Genomic DNA, 18377 nt, shown 5'->3' on the forward strand with positions numbered 1-18377 from the left:
CCCTCTTGGGGGTCACATAGAGGTCTAACAGCTACTTCAACTCCCTAGCTCAATAAAGAAAAAAAGGGTTTTTTTCCCCCAATGTCTCCAGTGCCTTCAACTAATATTACACACATCCAAAAAGCTATCAAATAGAAGGAAAAAAAAGACATTCTATGTGCCCACTGAGAGTTGAGTTTAAAGGAAGTACTAAAAGGAATACAGACAGTTCAGCATGAAGATCTTTCTGCGGGTGAAGACAATCCAAAAATGCAATAAGCTGGGACCTTGCATTCCCGTGGTTAGGACCCCGCGCTTCCACTGCAGGGTGCACAGGTTTGATCCCTGGTCAGGAGCCTAAGATCCTGCATGCTGCTTTGGAGTGGCCAGAAAGAAAAAGCAATATGCTGCCTCCTAAAGGAACCTATTAATATAAAGGGAACCAACACTGACTCACCTGTGTCTGGGTTGCTGTGCTGTGCTGGGCTTAGTTAGTCGCTCAGTTGTGTCCTGACTCTTCAGGATCCCATGGACTGTAGCCCGCCAGGCTTCTCTGTCCATGGGGTTTCCCAGACAAGAATACTGGAGTGGGTTGCCATTTCCTTCTCCAAGGGAACTTCCTGAGCCAGGAATCAAACCAGGATCTCCTGCACTGCAGTCAGATTCTTTACCAGCTGAGTTACCGGGGAAGCCCCCTGTCTGAGTTAGGCAGTTTATATGTCTATTTCCTTTTATCTTAGGAGCAATGTTCTGTGAAGAAGATACCATTTCCACTTTCTTTATAGATAGAGGTGTTAAATGATTTGGTGAAGCTCATATGGTAATCGACAGCCCTGAGATCTGAGAGTTAAGGAATGGGTTCCTAGTTCCTGGATGTGCTCAAATGAGAACTGGATAACATCTCATCAAATCTTAGCAAACACGATTCATGATATTGATTGGGGAATTGGATAAAATAGCTTCTAAATGTCTCCTAAAACTGAGCCTTTCTTTGCTCAAAAAAGGCATTCCTCCCTTCTCAATTTGGTACCCAATTAATGTTGTACCAGAACGTTAACAGGCTGTAAAATTCCAAAGATGAGAACAAAAGCCATATGTATCCCCACCTTCTGAAGAAGAGTTACCAGTTACATCCCCAAAGATGTGACCTTCATCCACTTCCAGCCTACAGCAGGAAACTTAAAAATTCAAAAGGAATTCATTAGAAGAAATCATAGAAGGAACTTCACTAGCAATCCAGTGGTTATAATTCTGCGCTTCTACTGCAGTGGCGCAGGTTCGATTCCTGACTGGGGAACTAAGAGCCCACATGCTGTGCAGTGCTGCCAAAAAATAAAAAATTTAAAAAGAAAGAAAGAAATCAGAGAAGAGGATAAAGTGCTTACCTCACTACAAATGGGGGGGGGGGGGGACTACAAAAGATGAAGGGTGTCTGCCAAACCTTTCTGCCAAGCTGGTATGTCTTGCTGACCACAGGAACTTTTAAGCTCCTCTCTGCACAGCCACCATTATGAAAGTTGGAGGTGAACCTGATATGTTTCTCCAGGAGTCTGGGGCCTTCATGCACATTCGTGAGAAGAGTTACCCACTTTTGGCCTGCAGAATTCCAAATCAGAGAAACAGGGTAACATGCCCCACAATGGGACAAGGAGAAAGAGCCTCTGCTTCCTGCGCTTGCAGGGGCCAGGTGTGAAGGTAGACTACACAGGGCCATCTTGAAAGGACCTGCTCAGCAGGGCCACCTGAGAGAGCAAGGAGACCTATCATAAAAGGCTGGAAGGATGGGCTTCAGGAAGCAGTCACTGAACGGGGATTGTGAGGCCCACCAGGGGAGCCACTCAGGAACACACAGGTCCTGTCAACAAGAAAGAATCAGCACCGATACTTTCAATCCAGTAACCATCATAGCACTGTTTATTTTCTACCTAGGACTTAACACAGTCTGAGATTTTATTATTTCACCTGTTTAAGTTCATCTCCTTCACAGAGTTTCAGAAACCTTGTCAGTCTTGTCCAGTTTTGCTCCCAACTCCTACCTGCACACGCAGCAACCACCCAGTACGTATTTGCTGGATGATGAGACAAGTGCTAGAATTTGTCCTGCCACAACCTTCTGCCCTCAATGTCTGTGCCCTATACTATGGGATTATTCACTTAAGCCAATCTGACTGCTATCACAGATTAACCAGTGATCTGGGGCATAGAGGGACTGGCCTGAAATAATGAACTGGACCAACCCAATTCCTCCCTCAGGAGTTGGGAAATTGAGACACTGAGCCAGTTAGCCAAGGGAACAGAAATCAAACTCTGTCACTTGGAACAAACCAGAGCCAAGTTGGGAGACAGACAACTCAGTAGATGAGTGGAAAGAAGCAGGAATATCATGCAAGGGAATCCAAATCCCTCCATAGAAGCCTACCTCAGTTCCTTTCCAGTTCTTCTCCTATGAGGTCCACTCAGACCATATTTGCCATTCTTGGAATACTGTGACGTATTTCCATTCCAGATATTCTCCAATCCTTCTTATTGAAGAAAAAATGTTCAGTGAGGTGTCATTATGGGTTTTTTTATTTATATTTTTTATATTTATTTTTATATATTTATATTTATTTATATTTTTAACAAAGTGAGAGCAGGCAACAGTGTCTAGATGGAGTTTAGATTTCCTTGATTTATTTTTATGGCTACATTCTACTTATGGTCAATAATACTAATGGTTTTCCACTGAAGGTAGAGACATAAAGTTATAATGAAAAACAAAGTAGGTCAATTTCAATAGCATTACATATGGAATGTGGACATGGGAAAAGTCAGGAATATGTAGTCACTCAGTGGTGTCTGACTCTTTGCGACCCCATGGACTGTAGCCTGCCAGGCTCCTCTGTCCATGGAATTTTCCAGGCAAGAATACTGGAGTTGGTTGCCATTTCCTACTCCAGGGGATCTTCCCAACCCAGGGGCTGAACCCGCATCTCTTATAACTTCTGCATTGGCAGGCAGATTCTTTACCATTGTGCCACCTGCAATAGGCAAGTTATTATTGGGGCCAGAAAACCAAATCCTGGTTTTAATAAAACTGTGTAGCCAACCATCTGCTTTCCCTACCATTCTCTTTATTCCAAAATCACATTTCTCGTTGGAAAACTAGTTAGTCCTTCAGGTTCCCACCCTAGGTTTATAATCTTTAAAGATGACTTTCAAGTTACTCCGGTGAAATGCACTAGATGCTGAGGAAAAGAGTGTGGAATTTGAAGTTGGACAAATATAGAGCACAAATCTTTACTATCAACTAATAGTCAAATCACTTAAACTCTCTGAGATTGAGTTTGGCCATCCATAAAATTATTTTAAAAATCTACTTCAAACTGTACATAGAAAACCCTAAAGATAGTATCAGAAAATTACTAGAGCTAATCAGTGAATTTAGCAAAGTTTCAGAATGCAAAATCAATACACAGAAATCACTTGCATTTCTATCTACTAACAATGAAAAATCAGAAAGATAAATTAAGGAATCAATCCCATTTACCTTTGCAACAGAAAGAATTAAATATCTAGGAATTAACTTACCTAAGGAGACAAAAGAACTGTACACAGAAAATTATAAGACACTGATGAAATAAATCAAAGACGACATAAACAGATGGCGAGACATTCCATGTTCCTGGATAGGAAGAGGCAATATTGTGAAAATGATTATACTACCAAAAGCAATCTACAGATTCAATGCGATCCCTATCAAATTACCAATGGCGTTTTTCACAACACTAGAACAAAAAATTTCACGATTCATATGGAAACACAAAAGACCACGAATAACCAAAGCAGTCTTGAGAAAGAAGAATGGAGCTGGAGGAATCAGCCTTCCTGACTTCAGATTATTGTACAAAGCTACAGTCATCAAGACAGTATGGTACTGGCATAAAAATAGAAATATAGACCAATGGAACAAGATAGAAAGCCCAGAAATAAACCCATGCACCTATGGGTACCTTATTTTTGACAAAGGAGGCAAGAATATACAATGGGGCAAAGACAGCCTCTTCAATAAATGGTGCTGGGAAAACTGGACAACTACATATAAAAGAATGAAATTAGAACACTTCCTAACACCATATACAAAGATAAACTCAAAATGGATTAAAGACCAAATGTGAGACCAGAAACAATAAAACTCTTAGAGGAAAACATAGGCAGAACACTCGATGACATAAATCAAAGCAAGATTCTCTATGACCCACCTCCTAGAGTAATGGAAATTAAAAAAAAAAAAAAAAAGTAAACAAGTGGGACCTGATTAAACTTAAAAGCTTTTGCACAGCAAAGGAAACTATCAGTTCAGTTCAATTCAGTTCAGTCGCTCAGTCATGTCTGACTCTTTGTGACCCCATGGACCACAGCATGGCAGGCTTCCCTGTCCATCACCAACTCCCAGAGTTTACCCAAACTCATGTCCATTGAGTGGGTGATGCCATCCAACCATCTCATCCTCTGTCATCCCCTTCTCCTCCCACCTTCAATCTTTCCAGCATCAGGGTCTTTTCAAATGAGTCAGCTCTTTGCATCAGGTAGCCAAAGTATTGGAGTTTCAGCTTCAACATCAGTCCTTCCAATGAACACCCAGGACTGATCTCCTTTAGGATGGACTGGTTGGATCTCCTCACAGTCCAAGGGACTCTCAAGAGTCTTATCCAACACCACAGTTCAAAAGCATCAATTCTTCAGCGCTCAGGTTTCTTTATAGTCCAACACTCACATCCATACATCACTAATGGAAAAACCAGAGCCTTGACTAGATAGACCTTTGTTGGCAAAGTAATGTCTCTGCTTTTTAATATGCTATCTAGGTTGGTCATAACTTTCCTTCCAAGGAGTAAGCATCTTTTAATTTCATGGCTGCAGTCACCATCTGCAGTGATTTTGGAGACCCAAAAAATAAAGTCAGCTACTGTTTCCACTGTTTCCCCGTCTATTTGCCAAGAAGTGATGGGACCAGATGCCACGATCTTAGTTTTCCAAATGCTGAGCTTTAAGCCAACTTTTTCACTCTCCTCTTTCACTTTCATCTAGAGGGTCTTTAGTTCTCCGCTTTCTGCCATCAGGGTGGTGTCATCTGCATATCTGAGGTTATTGATATTTCTCCCAGCAATCTTGATTCCAGCTTATGCTTCATCCAGCCCAGCATTTCTCGTGATGTACTCTGCATATAAGTTAAATAAGGAGGGTGACAATATACAACCTTGACGTACTCCTTTTCCTATTTGGAACCAGTCTGTTGTTCCATGTTCAGTTCTAACTGTTGCTTCCTGACCTGCATACAGATTTCTCAAGAGGCAGATCAGGTGGGCTGGTATTCCCATCTCTTTCAGAATTTTCCACAGTTTATTGTGATCCACACAGTCAAAGGCTTTAGCATAGTCACTAAAGCAGAAATAGATGTGTTTCTGGAACTTTCTTGCTTTTTTGATGATCCAGTAGATGTTGGCAATTTGATCTCTGGTTCCTCTGCCTTTTCTAAAACCAGTTTGAACATCTGGAAGTTCACAGTTCATATATTGCTGAAGCCTGGCTTGAAGAATTTTGAGCATTACTTTACTAGCGTGTGAGATGAGTGCAATTGTGCAGTAGTTTGAGCATTCTTTGGGATTGGAATGAAAACTGACCTTTTCCAGTCCTGTGGCCACTGCTGAGTTTTCCAAATTTTCTGGCATATTGAGTAGCAAGAAGAAAAGACAACCCACAGAATGGGAGGAAATAATAGCAAATGAAACAACTGACAAAGGATTAATTTCCAAAATATACAAGCAGCTCATACAACTCAATACCAGGAAAACAAACAACCCAATCAAAAAGTGAGAAAAAGACCTAAACAGACATTTCTCCAAAGAAGACATACAGATGGCTAACAAACACATGAAAAGATGCTCAACATCACTCATTGTTAGAGAAATGCAAATCAAAACCACAATGAGACATCACCTCACACCAGTCAGAATGGCCATCATAAAAAAGTCGACAAAGAATAAGTGCTGGAGAGGGTGTGGAGAAAAGGGAATGCTCTTCCACTGTTGGTGGGAATGTAAATTGATACAGGCACTATGGAAGACAGTATGGAGATCCCTTAAAAAACTACCCTTAAAACCATCATGTGACCCAGCAATCCCACTCCTAGGCATATACCCTGAGGAAACCAAAACTGAAAAGACACATGTATCCCATTGTTCATTGTAGCACTATTTACAATAGCTAGAACATGGAAGCAATCTAGATGCCCATCGACAGATAAATGGATAAAGAAGTTGTGGTACATACACACAATGGACTATTACTCAACCATAAAAAGGAATGCATTTGAGTCAGTTCTGATGAGGTGAATGAGCCTAGAACCTACTATACACAGTGAAATGAGTCAAAAAGAGAAAGATAAATATCATATTCTAACACACATATACAGAATCTAGAAAAATGGTACTGAAGAATTTATTTACAGGGACGCGATGGAGAAGCAGACATAGAGAATAGACTTGTGGACATGCGGAGAGGGGAGGAGAGGGTGAGAGGTATAGAAAGAGTAACAAGGAAATTTACATTACCATATGTAAAATAGATAGCCAATGGGAATTTGCTCTATGGCTCAGGAAACTCAAACAGGGGCCCTGTATCAACCTAGAGGGGTAGGATGGGGAGGGAGATGGGAGGGAGGTTCAAAAGGGAGGGGAGATATGTATCCCTATGGCTGATTCATGTTGAGGTTTGACAGAACACAATGAAGTTCTGTAAAGCAATTATCCTTCAATTAAAAAAAAAATTTTTAAGCCTCTACTCCTATGCAGTAAAATATTATGATCTATTAACTATATTAGTATCAATAAATGTATATTAATTATTTAAAAATTGACTTTACCTGATAGCTGCACAACAATGTGAATATGCTTAATATCACAGTGTGCATTTTTAAAATGGTTAAAATTGTAAATTTTGTTATATGTACTTTACCACAATAAAAAAATCTACTTCACAGAATTTTTGAAGATTATATATATGTGTATGTATATACACACCCAGGATCCCAGTTTCCCAACCAGGGATAGAACCCACACCCCTGGCAGTGGAAGCTTGGCGTCCCAACCGCTGGACCTCCAGGGAAGTCCCTGAAGATTATATTTTCAAAGACAGTAGAATACTTCACCACTATAACTTAAGCATATAAATGCTCATTAAATGGCAGCTGTTAAATAAAGTTACTGATTAAATTATTAATAGCTGTGGCACCAGGTGGTGCTACTGGTAAAGGCCCCACCTCCCAATGCAGGAGACTTAAGAGATGTAGGTTTGATCCCTGGGTTGGGAAAATCCCCTGGAGGAGGGCATGGTAACCCACTCCAGGCTTCCTGCATGGAGAATACCATGGACAGAGGCGCCTGGCAGGCTACAGTTCACAGAGTCACAGAATCTGACAACTAAGCACGCACACACCCGCTTCCTTAGGAAGCCCACTTAGAGGGCTAAACGATCTAGTTGGTGATTTTTATAGCAATGGAGGCACAATCAACTGCCGGTTCTATTTCTCATCTCAGACTTCCTCACCATGGGTCTTGCCCCTTTTCCCTGTCAAGCCTTTTTTCTGTCCCAACGCAACTTCCAAACATGTCATGAAGCCCTAATATCCCTCCTAAGTGAGTTATGTTCACACTAAGCGAAGGTCATTCAGTTGTGTCTGACTCTTTGTGACACCATGGACTACGGCCTGTCAGGCTCCTTAGTCCATGGAATTCTCCAGGCCAGAATACTAGAATGGGTAGCCTTTCCCTTCTCCAGGGGATCTTACCAACCCTGGGATTGAACCCAGGTCGCCTGCATTGCAGGCAGACTCTTTACCAGCTGAGCCACCTAGGAAGCCCAATCTCCCCTCCACGCTACCCCATAGTCCAAAGCTATTTCTTTCCTCTATGTACTTGTTAATTTTTCACAGAGTTTTCTTTGTATCCCATAGTTGAGCAAATAGGAGGTGCTGTAATGTACCATCCTGCTAATATGAAAGTATATACTACTCCTTTCTTCTCTGCCTCATACTCTGTGCCGCAGACAAACAGGAAGCTAAAGTTAGCAGTTCTAAGCTAATATTGACCCCAGAAAGAGAGAGAAAGAAAAAACAAAACCTAAAGAATGGACAAAGTAAGTCATTACTATCTTTTCATCTCTCTTTGGAAATCCTTCTCTCACACACTGCCATCTCTTCCCAAACCTTCAGACACCTTATTGTATTGGTTGGCCAAAATGTTCATTAACATTGTATGGAAAAAAACAAACGAACTTTTTGGCCAACCCAATGTTTGTGTTTTAGTGTGGTTCTCCTTCAGTGAAACTCTGTCAGTGATTAACTTTGTTGTTGACTGAAAATGTCTTTATTTTACTCTTATTCTTAATTGATAGTTCCAGTGGGTACAAAGTTCCTATGCTGACACGTATTTTCACTCAGCATTTCAAGGATGTGAACAATAACTCTTTTCAGTCTAACTGAAGTTCCTTTGTAGGCAAGTCTGTCTGTTCTCTTTGGTTAATTTTATTTATTTATTTATTTTTTCCATATCTTTTTATTCAAGTATAGTTGATTTACAATGTTGTGTTAGTTTCAGGGGTCGAGCACAGTGATTCAGTTAAATATGAAAGAAAGTGAAAGTGAAGTTGCTCAGTCGTGTCCGACTCTGCGACCCCATGGACTACCAGGATACCAGCCTACCAGGCTCCTACTTCCACGGAATTTTCCAGGCAAGAGTACTGGAGTGGGTTGCCATTTCCTTTTCCAGGGTTTTGGTAAATTTTAATATCTTTTCTATCTCAGGCTCACTACAAAATATTGTAGTATCTTATTTTCTATTTGTCTAATACTAATATTGTTGAGATTATTTGCATGACTGTACATGGATTCCTTTTAAAAAGTAAAATTTCCCCTTAAAAACTTTTCTCCTTTCCATACCAGCTTTCTAAACTTTTTATTTTATATTGGAGTATAGTCAATTAACAATGTGGTGACAGTTTCAGGTGGACAGCAAAAGGACTCAGCCACACATATACGTGTTATCCATTCTCCAATTTCCCCTCCCATTCAGGCTGCCACATAAAACTGAACAGAGTTGCCGGTGCTATACCGTAGGACATTGTTGGTTATCCATTTTAAATATAGCAGTGTGTGCATGCATTTTGAGTGATATTGAATTGCTACTCTAGATGTCTTTCAGGTATTATTTGCCTGCTGTGTCTGTTTCTATTTAATATTCAGGTTTTCTATGTTGTTTTACATATGTTTCCTATAAAAATCATATGCCTAAGTTTTGGTATATGTGTATGATTCTGATCTATGCTGAGTTTTTTAAAAAGTAGTGTATTTAACCCATTTTCTTTATGGTAATTTATAAAATAAATTTTGAGTGTTCTATTTAATGTGTTTTCTCTGTTTTATCTCACCATTGCTATGTTCCTTACTTCCACTGGATTGATCATTTCTTCATTCAATTTTTTCTACTCAACTTTTGATCTTCTAAGTGGCTACCTTTAAATTGTTACACACAAAATTAAACATTATTTTTCTAATAATATCTAGAGGTGATCGCTACCTATATCTCCCCCTTGAAAAGACAGGATCACAAGATCCTTGACATGTTTTCATTTCCTCTTGCTGAGAGCTTCCACATTGCTATAACTGGAATTTTGGTTCATAATTACTTTAAAACTTTCTAATGTTATCAATGTTTAGACAATAAGTTCCACTCATTCATTTGCTCATTGTTTCCTTGTGCCTCATCCTTGCAGAGTATGTCTTCTGTCAAAGAAACTGACTAAAAAATGCCATCCATACCTGTAGCAGTATCCTCTGTGTGCCCCTAGGTTGCAGCACCCTTAGGGCAACGATGTTTTGCTTCTGGATAAAACTGAACCTGGGTGTAAGGCCTCAGAAAATGACTAGCGGGAGGTGGGAGATGGGACAGGACATACATCTATCTATGACTGATTCATGTTGATATATGGCAGAAACAAACACAATATTGTAAAGTAATTATTCTCCAATTTAAAATAAATAAATTTTAAAAAGAAATTCTGACTAAAGTAACGAAAAGGAGTTATTTCAAAGTGAATTTATGACAGCAAATTTTCTAAGCTCCTTTTGTGCCTCCAAATATTTTTATTTCCTCTTCAAATTTGTCTGGTGGTTTGGCTGGAATATAGTTCTTAATTGCTACATTTATTTTCCTTTCAGCACTTTGAAGAAATTGTGAAACCGGCAAGTATAATTCTGACTTAAACAGAAATGTGGCATGAAAAAAAAATGTCTCTTGATGCAATCTTGTGAACCTAAAAATAACTTTACACAGGAGTTTCAACATCCCATGACTTGCCATTCTCTATGCCAATAAGAAATACAAAGTTGCAAAATATTTACAATCCATCCAGCTAAAGAAAGAGACTTGATCAAGGGAGAGTAAAAGGTCTCAAGTCAAATTTGACATGCTGTTTCCATCATAAATTATAGCCTTTCTTGCTGTGTTTCTTGGCAGAGATAATATCTCCTTGAGATTTTGAATTGTTTTTATCAAACCTTTTCTTTTAGCACATGAAATAAAATCTCATTACTCCAGTGCTTGGGTTAACTACAAAGCTCATACATGTTTTAAAGAATTGCATAAAATCAAATATAAGAAATATTGGTCCATAACACATGCCTATTATTATCCATTTAGCCCTGTGAGTACTGTTTCTTTTAGCCTCACCCCGTGGCATGTGGGATCTCAATTTCCTGACCAGGGATAGAACTCATACCTCCTGCTGTGGAAGTGTGGAGTCTTAACCACTGGACCATGAGGGAAGTCCTAAAACTATAGTCCATCTAAATTTTACCTAAATTATAAATGGTCTCAATTATCTTACTGATACATCTTCCATTCAATGTATAGATAATCTGTAAAATTTCTGGGCAGAGAGAACAGTTCAATTTTCTGGCCTCCCCGTGCCATCAAGCTTGAGTTTAAAGGTACATCATAAAATCTTCTGGGAAAAAAGAACATAGCAGGATATTCAAAATGGACAACCAACAAGGACTTATTGCATAGCACATGGAACTCTATATTATCTATTATATAGCACATGGAACTTCATTGGGAGGACTGATGCTAAAGCTGAAGCTCCAATACTTTGGTCACCTGATGCGAAGAACTGACTCAACAGAAAAAAACCCTGATGCTGGCAAAGACTGAAGGTAGGAGGAGACGGGGACGACAGGATGAGATGGTTGGATGGCATCACCGACTTGATGGACATGAGTTTATGCAAGCTCCGGGAGTTGGTGGAGGACAGGGAAGCCTGGCGTGCTGCAGTCCATGGGGTCACAAAGAGTCGGACACGACTGAGTGACTGAACTGAACTGAACTGGAACTCTCCTCACTGGTATGTGCCAGTCTGGATGGGAAGAGGACTTGCAGAAGAATGGTATGTGTATATGTATGGCTGAGTCCCCTCGCTGTTCACCTGAAACTACCACAACATTATTAACTGGCTATACCCCAATACAAAATAAAAAGTTTAAAGTTTGAAAAAACTGTAAAAAAAGAAAAGACCATAGCAGCACATGTTCTACTGCATTCTTGTGTCTAATGTTGCTGAAGAAACATCAGATGCCAATCTTATACTTTTCTCAGAAATCTGTTTTTCCTCTCTGATAACTTTAATAACATTCTTTCATTTTTGATGCTGTAAAACCTCATTATTATATGACTCTGTACAGGTTTTTTCTTATTTATTCTGTTCAGCAATCATTTCAAAATCTGCAAATCACAAATAAAATTCAAGTAGATTTTCTTTAAATAAAAGCAGTAAGATACCGTAAAACTTATATAAAGGAGGAACATCTATGAATAGTTGAGATAATCTTTAAAAAGAAAAGTGGGGGAAAGGAAGCTTGCTCCATTGGATATTACAATATATTGCAAGACAAAAATAGGTGGGCATCAGTGCAACAGACCAAGCAATAAGGAAGAGAACTCTAAGAAGGACCCATTTATAAAGTGAATTTGGTATACAATAAAGGAGGCATCACAGATCAATGCGGACAGAAGAGATCATTTATTAGATGAAGCTGGGAAAATTTGTTTGCTACATGGAGGAAAAAAACTGGATTGCTACCTAACATCATCTATAAGGGTGAACTTCAGATGAGTTAAGGAACTAAATATGAAAGTAAAACCATAAATCCAACTGAATAAAATGTAGGATGACTTTGTGACCTAGAGACAAGGATAACTTTAAATGTCAAAAGCACAAACCAATACAGGAAAACAAACAATCAAGGATTTGATTATATCAAAATCATTTCTATCCATGAAAGATACCACATAAAGTTAATAGGTGACAGTTCTAAAGGAGGCATTTGCAATGTCTTTATATATATATATATATACACACACACATACACACACACATATATATAGGGGATTGAGAAAGCTGTATGCAGGTCAGGAAGCAACAGTTGGAACTGGACATGGAACAACACACTGGTTCCAAATAGGAAAAGGAGTACGTCAACATTGTATATTGTCACCCTGCTTATTTAACTTCGATGCGGAGTACATCATGAGAAATGGTGGGCTGGATAAAGCACAAGCTGGAATCAAGATTGCTGGGAGAAATATCAATAACCTCAGATATGCAGATGACACCACCCTGATGGCAGAAAGCAAATTAGAACTGAAGAGCCTCTTGATGAAAGTGAGACGAGAGTGAAAAAGTTGGCTTAAAGCTCAACATTCAGAAAACTAAGATCATGGCACCCAGTCCCATCACTTCATGGGAAATAGATGGGGAAACAATGGAAACAGTGGCAGGCTTTATTTTGGGGGGCTCCAAAACCACTGCAGATGGTGACTGCAGCCATGAAATTAAAAGATGCTTACTCCTTGAAAGGAAAGTTATGACCAACCCAGACAGCATAGACAAAAAGCAGAGACATTACTTTGAAAAAGGCCTGTCTAGTCAAGGCTATGGTTTTTCCAGTAGTCATGTATGGAAGTGAGAGTTGGACTATAAAGAAAGCTGAGCACCGAAGAATTGATGTTTTTGAACTGTGGTGTTGGAGAAGACTCTTGAGAGTTGGTTGGACTGCAAGGAGATCCAACCAGTCCATCCTAAAGGAGATCAGTCCTGGGTGTTCATTGGAAGGACTGATGTTGAAGCTGAAACTCCAATACTTTGGCCACCTGATGCAAAGAGTTGACTCATTTGAAAAGACCCTGATGCTGGGAAAGATTGAAGATGGGAGGAGTAGGGGACGACAGAGGATGAGATGGTTGGATGGCATCACCGACTCAATGGACATGGGTTTGGGTGGACTCTGGGAGTTGGTGATGGACAGAGAGGCCTGGCATGCTGCAGACCATGGGGTTGCAAAGAGTAGGACACAACTGAACGACTGAACTGAACTGAACTGAATATCTAAAGTATACAAGAACTCAAGGTCCACTTTTCTGTTCAGCCATTCTAAGCATTGCTCTCATCCCCAGGTAGTTGCAAAATGACCGCTAGAGCTCCAGACAGAGTATCCTCACACAACTGCATCCAAACACAGGAAGCAGTTGTTCCTTGTGCACCTCTTGGTATTGTGGAGAAATATGCATAGAAATTTCCTAACAGAACTCCTGTCTGGTCCCACAGGTCAGGACTGGACCACAAACCCATACCCCAGCTTCAGGTGTGGCTGGACAAGCCATTGGTGGGCATGACCAGCATTTAGGGTGGGAGACAGCCTGGCCAGCAGGGGAGAAGGGTTAGAGAACGGCAGTTGCACTATTAACAAAAACCATTGTCAAATCTGCCCTCCATTTTTTCCACTTTCTCCTGTCATTCCTCTAGACAGATGTTAGTGCTTGATCTGAAAGGCCAATATTTTGGCCACCTGACACAAACTGACTCAGTGGAAAAGACCCCTGATGCTGGGAAAGATTGAGGAGGAGAAGGGGCTGGCAGAGGATGAGGTGGTTGGATGGCATCACTGAATCTATGGACACGAGTTTGAGTAAGCTCCGGCAGTTGGTGATGGACAGGGAAGCCTGGTGTGCTGCAGTCCATCCAGTCGCAGAGTCAGACACAACTGAGTGATTGAACTAGTTGCTTGATCTACCCCTATGTCCTTTATTCCTCCAACTACTTTTTTTTCAATTTTTTTTTTTCTGATGCAGAAGTCTTTTAAAAGTCTTTATTGAATTTGTTACAATATTGCTTCTGGTTTTATGTTTTGGTTTTTTGACCCTGAGGTATGTGAGATCTTAGTCCCCTGACCAAGGATCAAACCTTCACCCCCTGCAATGGAAGTAGAAGTCTTAACCACTGGACCATCAGGAGCACCCCTTACTTTCTTTTCCTACTGTGTTCTGAGGGAATTTCCCCATCCAGTCTTCCAGCACACTATTCGCTCTTCTGTATATCCACTCTGCCATTCAACCTAGCTATCATTTTATTTTTGAAAAGTATGGTTTTCATCATTAAGATCTCCAGTTTGGTTCATTTTTGTAATACTTGTTCATGTTTCATGGATGAAATATCCTTGCATCTCTGTGATGGTATTATGCCTATTCTAAAGGTTTCTCCAATTCTCTTTGTGTCCTCAATTAAAGTTCTTCTCTCCTTTTTTTTTTTTTTTAATTCTATTTCAAAGTGCGACTCAAGTATCTGAGGATTATCTACCACAGATCCAGTTTTTCCACCAAGGTTCCTACTAGATTGAAACCTTCTCTACTTTAGCCACTGACCTTGGAGTCAGGGATGTTGAGGAGGTGCAGATGTGATTGCTGGGGCTGATGCTCTGATGTGTTTTTCAGTGAGATTGGAAGATGGGTAGAATGTGCTACAAGGAAAGAAGCTTTTGGACTTAAGCACCCCTCACTTCTCCCCACTATTGCCAGCCACTGAGACACTGCCTTCTCTCTGAGACACTGCTCCCATCTAGGGATTATGGTTGCAGCTGCATGACTTACAGACAGGATGGTACAGGGAAAACAGGCCTGGAGGCTGTGCCTGGGCTACCCAGCTCCTATTGCCCGGCTTCTTTCTGGCATGTCCTATCTGAGAACGGAGCTCCCATCTCTTGTAGCAGTATTATACGTTGAACTCCCACATGCCCACTGGATTGCCACTACCCTCTTCAGCTCAATCCCATCTGACTTTAGTCAGGAATTTCTTACAATCTGAGAATTTGTCTTGTTTCAGAGCACATCTACGAATGCATTGAACACATGTTCTTAGCTATCAATTCCAGAGTTTGGGAAAAACAACTGAAATTTCAAGATGCACTCAGTTCACCATCTTGGACCCAAAACTCTTCTGTAAAATTCAGGTAAATGTCATTTTTGTTAAAAAATCAGCATCAGAATTTTTCATTTATATGTTTCTTTTTCTCTCTGTTCATTCAGCCATCTATCTATCTTTTTGTCTATGTACACACAAAGGTAGAAATGTCTGGAATTCTTTTTTTTTTTTTTCTGGAATTCTTTTAACTTAATAGAGTTACTTCTGGGGTAGAATTTAAAGTGATTTTTTAAAACTTTTTTTTCAGTGAATTTGTAATCAATATGTATCATTTTTACAAATAAATTCACTCTCAAAAGTATGTTAAGGTTAGTTGCCTTTGAGTGTTGAGATTACAGGTCATTTTAAATTTTGCCTATATGTATTTCTCAATTTCAAATGTTTTAATTTTTATTATAATTGTAAGAAAAGTTCAAAAAATGATTAATCCAAAATTGGGAACAACTAGGACCAGTAAATAGTTCAACACTACTACTCTACATACTAGAGAATTGAGGAGTACTGATATCTTCAAGTAGGAATGGTTCAGGTCTTTCTTCATTTTTCAGTCTTTTAATGAAATGGATTAAATCATGTACCAACAGGAAACAGCCATATCAAGGCCTTTACAGTTAAGTCACAAGTACAGTCAAGTTACTCTTCTAAAAGTCCGTTCTCTGTGGAAACAAAATGCAAAAGGGAGTTGAGAAGGAACTGGTCCAAATGACCAACAACTAATTAATGGATAAATAAAATGTAGTCTATCAATATGACAGAATATTATTTGACAATAAAATTGAATAGAGTATTGATATGTGCTGTAATATGGATGAAACTTGAAAACTTTACACTAAATGAAAGAAACCAGTCACAAAACACCACATATTGTATAATTCCATCTATACTAAATGTCTAGAGAAGGCAAACATATAGACACTGAAAGTAGATTACTTGTTACCTAAGCCTGGGAGTGCTGGAGGGAAATGGGGAATGACTGATGGGTATAGAGTTTCTTTCTGGGATTATAAAAAATCTAAAATTGGCTGTGGTGACAGTTGCAAAACTCTGTAAATATACTAAAAACTACTGAATTTTACACTTCAAGTGGGTCAACCGTATGGTATGTGAATTTTATTTCAATTTCCCACACACACACACACTTTTTTTTTTAAGAAGCAACTGTTTGCTTACACTTCTGCCTCTGTGAGGAGTACTCAGACTTCTCCTTGGGCCTCTGAAATTACACTGTACTAAGGAGGCTTGTTCAGAAACCCATCCTGTGCAAGAATGAGAGCATTACTGGCTTCACAGCCACTTATAAAGGGCTTGGTGATGTCTAAAACACGCTCTATTTGTTTTTCCTCCACTGGGTAGAAGTGAAATGACTGAAAACAAGGATTACAGGTCAGAACAAGACTCAGAGTGCTGGCGTTATTACAGCTAGAGACTAGCAGTGAAGTGGCATCAGGCTCGATCTCAGGAGCTCCTGAGCAGGAGGGAGCTTATCAAGGAGCCAATAGTGAAACTCTCACATATACTACTTCACTTCATCCTTAAAACCACCTTTAGTAGCAGGCACCACAGATCTGTGTTTTACAGGTGAGGAAACGGAGGCTAGTTTATAGAGAAAGCTAAGGAACTTGCCCAGAACACATAAGTAGGAGGTTGTGGAGTCGCCTCCTAATGGGAGTGTGGAGTATAAAGCACCAGGGAATTATACAAAGATCAAGGAGAGTGAGAAGATAGAAACTTACCTCACCTGAGGACAACTCCAACAAACAAAGCCATTCAGATGCCACCCTTCAATGCCTGTGTTCTTGGCAGGCATTTTGATACACAGGCATTTGGTAGCTTTCTCTTCTCTGGAAATCTCCATTTCTCCTCAGTCCCTTTTCTGAGACAATTTTTCCTGAACTTTTGGTTACCCGGGTTGTCTCAAGAGCATTTCACTCTCCCTTTCTGAAGAATGTGAAGTGAAAGTGAAGTTGCTCAGTCATGTCCGACTCTCTGTGACCCCATGGACTATAGCCTATCAGGCTCCTCCACCCATGAAATTTTCCAGGCAAGAGTACTGGAGTGGGTTCCCGGGTCTCCCGCACTGCAGGCAGGCTCTTTTACTGTCTGAGCCACCAGGCAAGCCCCATTCTGAAGAATAGTCAGAGCCAAATAAATGCCCTAACTTTACCGGGTGGTCTGGTGCAAGCTAATAAATTCAAGGACCTCTTCCCTGCCTTCACTTCTCAAGACCTGATTACCATTTCTTCAGGAGACAGTAGCACAGAACCACAAGAAAATCACAAGATCTGTGAAGTCTAGCCAGGGTTTGGTGTATCTCAGGGAGGGTATTTCAAATTCACTCTTATTTTTAGGTATTATAAGGAATCTGTTGTATTTTTTTACGGATTAGAGCTTACTGCTTCCGTCAGTTTTAGCCATCATATCTCCCCAACCATCACCACCACACACACACTGATACAGAGTTGCAGGGTTTCATCCTGCACAATGCTTCTGATCAGTCCATATCTTACCACTGCTTTGCCACCATAACAAGATCGATATAACAGATCCCTTGGTCTCAGATAACATCAGGACTTGCTTCCAGTTCTTTGGACTTCTAGCCCAGGTTCACTGCATTAGTCCACACTGCATCTAATGTTGCTTATTCCGACATATTATGTGCAAAGTCTTGACAGAGCTGCATGGTTACTAGACCAATAAGCAGTCTGCATTAAGTTGGTAAATCACAAGCTATATTTTTAGGATATTTCTCTTCTCAGTTGGCTACTTCAACAATACAGATAATCTGTCCATATTTTAAATAAGAACCTTGTACTGTCAGAATGGATCTTCCTAGTAGAAATTGTTTCTGGTACAAGGTGGTAGCATTCCACTTTGTAATATATAAAGTAAATTTATTTATGAGTGAATAGTAACAGTTTTCCCTGATATCTCACAGTTTCTCTTTGCTCAAAACTTTAATCAGATTAAAAGAGAGAGATCTTACACATGACTTCTCATACACCTGGGTTTTTTGTTTCATCTAGTATCTATAAATTTCCCTTTTCAAACCA

This window comes from Dama dama, chromosome 5, assembly GCF_033118175.1.
Source record: "Dama dama isolate Ldn47 chromosome 5, ASM3311817v1, whole genome shotgun sequence".
NCBI classification, from domain to species: Eukaryota; Metazoa; Chordata; class Mammalia; order Artiodactyla; family Cervidae; genus Dama; species Dama dama.